This window comes from Triticum dicoccoides, chromosome 1B, assembly GCF_002162155.2.
Source record: "Triticum dicoccoides isolate Atlit2015 ecotype Zavitan chromosome 1B, WEW_v2.0, whole genome shotgun sequence".
NCBI classification, from domain to species: Eukaryota; Viridiplantae; Streptophyta; class Magnoliopsida; order Poales; family Poaceae; genus Triticum; species Triticum dicoccoides.
The window spans coordinates 8,824,953-8,834,693 of NC_041381.1; positions in this window are offsets into that span (position 1 = coordinate 8,824,953).

Genomic DNA, 9,741 nt, shown 5'->3' on the forward strand with positions numbered 1-9,741 from the left:
CGGAATGAATCTCGGTAGACTCACGGGTGGTCGGTCATGGTTGGTGGGCTGGAAACGCTGGTGTTAACGGGCCCATGGATGACCAATGTGTGAGGGGGAGATTGTTGGGTTTAGTCCCACATCGGTTGTGGGGGGAGACATAACACGACTTATAAGGGCGGGGGTGTCCCCTCCTAACAGGCTAGTCTTTTGGGGGGAGAGGGCCCAAGGCCTGTCATAAGTCGGTGTTGCTCTCCGGTTGGGCCTGGTTGACGCATGTGGGTTGGAAACGCTGGTGATAGCGGACCCGGGATTGCGTAACACTGATGGTACGCCGGCACTGCTGGTTACTTGGGAGTTATCGACAGCTTGTCACATGATCCTTTTGGCAAGAGGAATTAATAATGCTTCAGCTTGTTGAGAGATTTTAACTGCTCTGTAGGCTCAAGCCCTGGGGAAGGATGTTTGTTTCTTGGATAATAGATATGCCTCCCTCCCTGATGGCTGCTCTGCTGGAGTGCCAGGGGAATACTACTCCACATCAGTCACCCTCGACCGAGAACTGTCGTGGCATGCAGTGTAGTGTAGGGCGTCTGCTCTGCGTTGAGCTGAGCATCGCTGAATCACATCCCAGGCCGAGATGGTCTGATCTGGATTTGGTTCGCTACTGCTCCTTTGGGCGGGTGTGTACAACAGGGCAAGCAGCTGTTTAGTCTTCAGTTTCTTCTGTCTGATCCTTGCTGTAGACCAGTATTGTAGTTGTACTTGTAGGTATGAATAACTGATTATGTACTGATCCGGTTGCCAAGCTGTACTGATTACTGATTACGTAATGGATGAAAACTCTAGTGCGTGTACCAGTCTGCTCGTCACATATTACCAAAGCTGAATCAAGACATCAGAGCTGAATCAAGCCAGCCATCAACTCTTGGTCTTCATATTGTTTTTCAGAGCGGAGCGATGACGATTTTGTTTCTGAAAGTGGACTTTAGAAAATCATAAAAGGAGACTTAAAATTGCTCAGCCAATTGCCAAACTGAGATGAATTCTTTTTCACTTTTGCTTTGGCAAAAATGTTTGGCCGCAGAAGAAAATTCTTTTGGCATGGTAGTTGAGTTTTGCTTGGCTGTAGCAGATTTGAATCGCATGGTGGACTATTTCATGGGCTGTTTTGGCAATGGAATGTTGCTGTTCAGAACTAACTCTGTTTCACTCTTGAGTAATGCAGCAGCAGAACTGACGGTGTGATTCAGAATTATAGCTTCTGGCCAGGCGAGTTCAGGCCTAGGTAAACAGCTTCAGTTTATGGTTTGCATACAGAAATTAAGCAAGGGTAAACGGCTTCTTGCCAAGTATTTCTGTAGTCTTTATTATCTTTGCAGTCTTATGTAGGCAGTCAGTGCTCTGCTTCTATAGTCTTATGTTTGGCACAAGGAGACATGCATTTGCGTACTATACTTTTCCAATATCTTAACTTCCTTGGCATACCTATTTAGCATTTTCCGGTCTATTCTAAGACCATCATGGGTAATTATTCTGTTGGACTGGGTCTACTCTTTGTCATGCAGTTAACGTCGCCCAACTGCAAAGCCATTCATGATATTTTTCCAGTTAAACCATATGGTCATTTGTATGCAAGTAGCTCTACTATGTCACACAATTTTTGTTGCGTACTCACATGAAAAAGAAATGATAACGGTTCCTGAATGCATGCTTAACAGTTAACACATATCGCATGCATGCTTGCCAGTATATATATGTCAGGCCTATATATATGTACTCGTTCACCGGACTTGCCTAGGCTAGGATGCAAAAGTGAGGCTTATTTTATATGAGAGGTTTCATATCTATTCTTTGCTTTATTCCGTTTCAATCAATATGTTTGAAACATTGGAGGAAAACAGAAAAACACGGTAGATCTGTTGCCATGTTGTCTTTCTTTAGCAAGGGTGTATATTGTTATATTGTTCTTTGTGGATTGCGAAGCTGTCGTGGCGGCCCGACAAACGACCCCATTACCGATTATGTACGGTGAGTAATGGACGAAAACTCTAGTGTGTGCAACAGTTTGGTGGTCACATATTGCCAAAGCTGAATCAAGTCATCACCTCTTCATCTTGGGATTTCTTTAGTGTCTATTATCATTGCAGTCTCATGTATCTAGTCAGTGCTCTGCTTCTATAGTATTATTGTTTGTAATGCTCCGCAAACTCTGTTGGGATTCCGCCCACAGGATCGATCACATCAAAGTAGACGATGACGCGCACGCAGAAACTTTTGCCAAAGGCACGTGTCGTGCCTCTCTTCTCTTTATTTCTTTTCTGATTTTTCTCCATGGTGTTACAACAAACAGACGCCTAGGTTGTGCTTATATACACGTATAAGAAACCGACTCAAGCAACCCAAAGAGCTAAACCTATTCGTACAAGACTCATAAACCTACACGGACACGTGCAGCTGCTAAGCCACGTACATGACCAAGTCTAGTATCAACCGGACTCCAACATACACGTAGGTAAACAGAACTACCACTACTAAACTCTCCTCACGTACACCCTAGTAGGAATCCAACTTGCATAAACCTGCCTACTACTCCTACGTAACTCAATTAACTCAAGATTATTTCTAACAAACTCGCCCTCACCCTCGCCCTGGGATGTGGGAGGCTGCCGCCGGAGACCATTGTCACCCGAGAGTCCTGTGTCTCTGCTATGCCTGTACTAGCAGCTATCGGACTGTATCCTTGTTTCTTCAGTTAATTAACCTGAAGCGCCTTCTGCTCTGTTGGTACCTTAATTAGCATCCACTTCTGTAGAGTATATCAGATTTCATGCATACATGTGGATACTGTTTCTAGTCAACAATAGCTTGTACTTGTTGCTTGCTTACCTGATTAGTTCTCTAACCATGCTGCTTTCCTGTGGACATTATGTAAATGGAGTGGTGTGCAGGTGCTTTGGCAAGAGGTTGGTTATCCCCGCCCGTGTGATCAGGACAAGGAATGCTTTTTAAGGTATCACAGGAAGGGACATGTGCAGATAGCCAAAGTATCACTTCGCGGCAGAGACGACCCTTATTGACTTACGCCGTCTCGCTTTCCGGCGCCCCTTTGGCCCCCTCGAGGTGGCCGCTTGGGACTCCCTCCTCCAGCACACCGCATCAGAGAGAGGACTATAAGGTCAGTGTTATTATGCATGTAAACCCCTTACGTTGTCTCTTTTTCTTCCTTTTCAACATTCAGGCTTGATAAACCCTGAAACTCATATGATGTGTGCTGTAGTTGTTCATTTATTTATTTACTCCTAGAAAATTGGTTTCGTAGCAGAAAATGGCCAGCTTCAACAAGTCAAGAGAGGCTTCATTTTTTTATAGAGATTGCTGAAAGCAAAATGTTATAGGTCAGGTCATCATCTACTACAGACGCTCTCTCTCTCGTTCGCTTCCATTCCTTCGAGGACAATGCTGGTAGCAGAGGGCGGATTGCCGTAGTTGATGTACCTGGAAACAGAGTTGCATCACCACCGTTGGCACCTCCCATGGTCGCCACTGGTGGGATCGATCGTCCGTAGTCGTGGCTATTGTTATGAGATTTATAATGCCAGTTGATTAGCTTCTATGGTGAGGGGAATTAACAAAATTAGGTACGGAGAGGAACTAACAATGGACTATAGGCGCCCTGTGCTTCTATAGCCCTGTTTCTTTATAGAACAGCCTCCTGTAGTCAGTGGGTCGGTCAGTCCTCTCCTTCTATAGCCTTGTTTCCCTGCTATTCCTGAACCAACGTTTAACTTACATCGGACTAGGTGTGATTGAGATTTATAGTTTGATTACTTGTGGCTTTATAGAATTGCCTTGTTTGTAATGCTCCACAAATTAGCCGTTATCGTCGCTGTGGGAAGGAGCCACCAGAGACGGCCACCCGAGAGGAGAGCCCTGTTTCTCTGCTTTATATGCCCTGTTTGTACTAGCAGGTACTTAACGTCAGGCTGTGGCCTGTTTGTTCAATTAATTGTCCTGAAGCACCAGCAGTGTCAGCTCCTGTTTAACCACTTTTTCTAGTCCGTTTAGTTATCAACTTTTGTAGAGTAGATGTCAGACATTGCACGCATGTGGATACTGTTTAGCTAACTAGCATGGTAGACTTGATTTATCATATTATGAGTGTCATCGATGTCTGAAATACACTTGTTCCGTTTGGGGGTGTCTGCAATGTTTCTCCTTATGATGCAGGAAAGGGGAATTGTGTTTGCTTCAAATAATGTACTAGGTTGTGTCATGATTATTATGGGCTTTGGTAAACTTTACTAAAAAATGTTCAGATATTTTGTAGTGTGGCTTATCTCCTTCACCATTCCCCCAAATTTGGTACCAATTAGGATACTCTGTCTATAGCAAAAGATGCTAAGGAAGATGGTGGCATGTTAGGAAATTAATTAACCAGCTGAGAGAGATGCATTCTTATCTTCAGTGGTCTGAACTTGGAGCAATGATGTGTGTAAATTTCACATTCAGCCTGTGTGTAAATTTCAACCCCGCTCACCATTGCTTAGCCAATCGCCAGACAAAGACATTACATCAGTTTCCTTTCTTCGGAAGACAGTTGCATGCAGGGGATGTTCCGGCAAATCTGTTGTATCATGCATAATTCCAGCCTCACTTGATGGTCCTCCTATATAGTTTAGGCTAATCTCAACCGTGTTTTCCTCAGTTCATGCAAGAGGTATATATCTCTGTGAACATTTGTTGCATTCTCCTAGAACCAAACACAATGTTTTATTCACTCTGTTCATAGCCAAACTTCCTAGGAAAGGGATAGATATCTAAACATGCAAGTTAAATGTCAACATGCATGATTCTCTTGTGTACTCACGTGGGCCAAATGATTTGGTAAGTATTTCCTGGATGGTTGTTCACACCCTAGCAGATGATTCTATATAGCACATTTCGTTTTCATAACAAGGGATGTATGGGAGTCTATATATTCTGGCCTTGGATACCGAATTAAGTGAGTGGGATATGAATACTAATTTGTGTATCTGTTTATCCAACTTCATATCGTCTGAAATATTGGAGTAAAACAAAAATACCATGGCAACATTTACTGCCTGTAAATCTATATTGGCTTGTGATATTTAAAATAGAGTGTTGTCAGTGGTTCCAACTACTGTTGTTCTCTTAGATACTCATAGCGGCGTTTTGGCTCCACCCATTGTCGAAATACACATCTTGAAAAGTTGAAAAAATCGGAACAAAAATCCCACATGTATATCCGAACATTTTTGGTGAAAAACGACGTTTTTTGTGCCTTTTGTAAAAAACATAAAGAAATGCCTCGTGAATAGTTACACTAGTAGAAAAACACCTAATAGTCCCGGTTCGTAAGGGCCTTTAGTCCCGGTTCATGAACCGGGACTAATGGGTCGTTACTAATACCTCCACCCATTAGTCCCGGTTCAAACACGAACCGGGACCAATGTGCCTCCACGTGGCCCTGTGCGCCGAGCCCAATCAGGAGGCCTTTGGTCCCGGTTGGTGGCACCAATCGGGACCAAAAGGCATCCACGCGTCAGCATTCTAGTGGCTGGGGTTTTTGTTTTTTTTGAAAGGAGGGGGGGGGGAGTTTGAGGATTTTGGGGGGTTAATTTAGGTGTTTCATATATTGTGTTAGCTAGCTAATTAATAGAGAGAAGTGTCCTCTCTTATGTCCGAGCTTGGTCGACACTACGTACTATATACATAAGTGATCGAGAGAACCATTGAGTACAGAAGTTCGTCGTGCATACCAAGAGAAGTGATCGATCGGCCTCTCCTTCTCCGAGAGATTGGTTGAACAACAAGTTTTCGTATTATGTATCCGACGCTACTGGCTACATACATGTACAATATGTATAAGATCTCTTAATTACAATCCCCTAGCAATTGAAATCAATTTCCACATGGTATTCTCCGGCTTTATTGATGACATGGTCAAGAAAGAATCCCGCCAATTCCTCTTGAATTGCTTTCATGCGATCTGGTTCTAGGAGTTCATTCCGCATCTGCCACGTCTAATTTGAAGAAGGGGGTTAATTAATACATATATATGAATGAAACTCAACAGAAATGATGGTGTAATAAAATGAAATTGTGAATATTATTGCTTGCGCACTTCATATTGTCTTTTAGAGTAGCCCCGCTTGTTTTTTAAAGTCGCGTTGTGGATGAACTCGCACACGTAGTATCCACAGAAATCATTCCCTTGTTCCTGCCACAAGCACTTTACGAGAAATAGAGGTCAATCAAACTGATAATGAAGCACTATAAATGGCATTGATGAAAGTATAGCTATAGAATCAACGGAAGATGCGCACAACTAGCTAGCCAGTAGTACTTACTTTCGGGTATGTATATCGCAGCTCCTTCGGCAGTCCCGGAGCTTCTGCGGTGAACTGTTTCCAAACCCTGCAAGACAAAGAAAATAATAATTATTACTTGAGATATCAGGAAATGAACAAAAATTTGCCGATATGGTGCGATAATGATCGATTGAACTTACTTGTTCAGCAATTCAGTCATGTCAGCATAGGTTTCGGGATCTTTCCGTCTCGAGTCTAAGACGGTTACTAGTTCTCGCTCAAGCTTAATCTCCAGAAGAACATAGTGGTACCTACGCACGCATGTATAACTCATCAATTACATTACTATAACCTCGCTTGAGTAATAAGGGAAACCAAATATGCACACGACAGTAACACTCACTTGTCGTTGTAAGGAAAGAGTATGGTATCTTTGTTTTGATTTTTGATCAACGATCGTAGCAAGTTGTCCTCGGCCTATTTGACGTCCTTTTTAACCAGAAATTCATCTATGATATTTGTGTTATTGAACCCAATATCATAAATTTCTTGTTTTCTGCACTCGACGATCTTCAATCTGCATAATATATTGAGGATAATTAATTATAAATACATGAAATGAAAGAGCCGACCTATATATAGAGACTTAATGACAGAAATAGTACTTACAGACAGTAGCAAAAGACCATTAGTTTATCGAGGGCCTTTTGATTGAAGAACGCGAAGAACTCATCAAATGGAACAGTCAACAGATTAGTTGCAACGAGGTCGTGCTCCTCTTTAATATTGAGATAGAAAGCATTCGTCCCCCAGACTCTCTGTAGGTTTTCATGTACCAATTATGGAATCTTTGCATCATTGTTGTCAGAGATTTTTCATCTTTGACGAGAGGCTTCCCGTACTCGTATCTGTGTTTGTCTATCTCCAAGAAATCTGGAAGTTGATCGTCAGACAGGTAATCTGCAAGATTGCCGTAACCGGCCACCGTCCCCGGAGCATTAGACACATTGAGCGGGGGGCACGATTGTTGTGCTTGTTCGCCGAGCTGGGCAATTTTTTCCCCTTTGCTCGTTCTTTTTGTTGGAAATATGCCCTAGAGGCAATAATAAAAGGATTATTATTATATTTCTTTGTTCATGATAGTTGTCTTTTATTCATGCTATAACTGTATTATCCGGAAATCATAATACACGTGTGAATACATAGACCTCAATATGTCCCTAGTGAGCCTCTAGTTGACTGGCTCGTTGTGATCAATAGATAGTCAAGGTTTCCTGGTTATGGACATTGGATGTCGTTGATAACGGGATCACATCATTAGGAGAATGATGTGATGGACAAGACCCAATCCTAAGCATAGCACAAAGGTCGGTTAGTTCGTTTGCTAGAGCTTTTCCAATGTCAAGTATCTCTTCCTTAGACCATGAGATCGTGTTACTCCCGGATACCGTAGGAGTGCTTTGGGTGTACCAAACGTCACAACGTAACTGGGTGACTATAAAGGTGCATTACAGGTATCTCCGAAAGTGTCTGTTGAGTTGACACGGATCGAGACTAGGGTTTGTCACTCCGTGTTACGGAGAGGTATCACCGGGCCCACTCGGTAGTGCGTCATCATAATGAGCTCAAGGTGGCCAAGTGTCTGGTCACGGGATCATGCATTACGGTACGAGTAAAGTGACTTGCCGGTAACGAGACTGAACGAGGTATTGGGATACCGACAATCGAGTCTCGGGCAAGTAACATACCGTCTGATAAAGGGAATAGTATACGGGGTTGCTTGAACCCTTGACATCGTGGTTCATCCGATGACAACATCGAGGAGCATGTGGGAGCCAACATGGGTATCCAGATCCCGCTGTTGGTTATTGACCTGAGAGCATCTCGGTCATGTCTGCATGTCTCCCGAACCCGTAGGGTCTACACACTTAAGGTTCGGTGACGCTAGGGTTATTAGGAAGACTTGTATGTGATTACCGAATGTTGTTCGGAGTCCCGGATGAGATCCCGGACGTCACGAGGAGTTCCGGAATGGTCCGGAGGTAAAGATTTATATATGGAAAGTTGTTAAACGGACTCCGGAAAGTTTCGGGGGCATACCGGTATTGTACCGGGGCCACCGGAAGGGTTCCGGGGGTCCACCGGGAGGGGCCACCCCTCCCGGGGGGGGGCACATGGGCTGTGTGGGAGAGGGAGCCAGCCCCTGGTGGGCTGGGCGCGCCTCCCCACCTAGGCCCATGCGGCTAAGGCATGGGAGGGGGAAACCCTAAAGGGGGCGCCCCCTTAGCTTGGGGGGCAAGCCTCCCCTCTTTCCCCTCTCCCTTTGGCCGCCGCCCCCCCTCTAGGGTTTCCCCTAGAGGGCCGGCCCCCCTTGCCCCTTCCCCTATAAATAGAGGGGTGAGGGGAGGGCAGCAACACCACAAGCCAAGGCGCAGCCCCTCCCCTCCCCAACACCTCTCCTCCTCCGTACGTGCTTGGCAAAGCCCTGTCGGAGTACTGCTGCACCAACAACACCACGCCGTCGTGCTGCCGTTGGAGCTGTCTTCCTCAACCTCTCCTTCCTCCTTGCTGGATCAAGACGGAGGAGACGTCGCCTGTACCGTACGTGTGTTGAACGCGGAGGTGCTGTCCGTTCAGCACTTGGTCATCGGTGATCCGAATCACGTCGAGTACGACTCCATCATCACCATCCCCTTGAACGCTTCCGCACACGATCTACAATTGTTATGTAGATGCAAACTCACTCCCTTGACTCGTTGCTTAGATGAACTCATAGATGGATCTTGGTGAAACCGTAGAAAATTTTTAATTTTCTGCAACGTTCCACAACAGTGGGTGTAAGACTGTTTTACACATGCAAAAACACTTAGGGTTAACTTGACGAGCCTAGCATGTACAGACATGGCCTCGGAACACGAAGACCGAAAGGTCAAACACGAGTCGTATGGAAGATACGATCAACATGAGAATGTTCAGCGACGATGACTAGTCCGTCTCACGTGATGATCGGAGACGGCCTAGTCGACTCGGATCGTGTAACACTTAGATGACTAGAGGGATGTCTAATCTGAGTGGGAGTTCATTCAATAATTTGATTAGATGAACTTAATTATCATAAACTTAGTCTAAAACCTTTTGCAAATATGTCTTCTAGATCAAATGGCCAACGCTCATGTCAACTTGAACTTCAACGCGTTCCTAGAGAAAACCAAGCTGAAAGATGATGGCAGCAACTATACGGACTGGGTCCGGAACCTGAGGATCATCCTCATAGCTGCCAGGAAACAATATGTCCTAGAAGGACCGCTAGGTGACGCTCCCGTCCCAGAGAACCAAGACATTATGAATGCTTGGCAGTCTCGTGCTGATGATTACTCCCTCGTTCAGTGCGGCATGCTTTACAGCTTAGAACCGGGGCTCCAAAAGC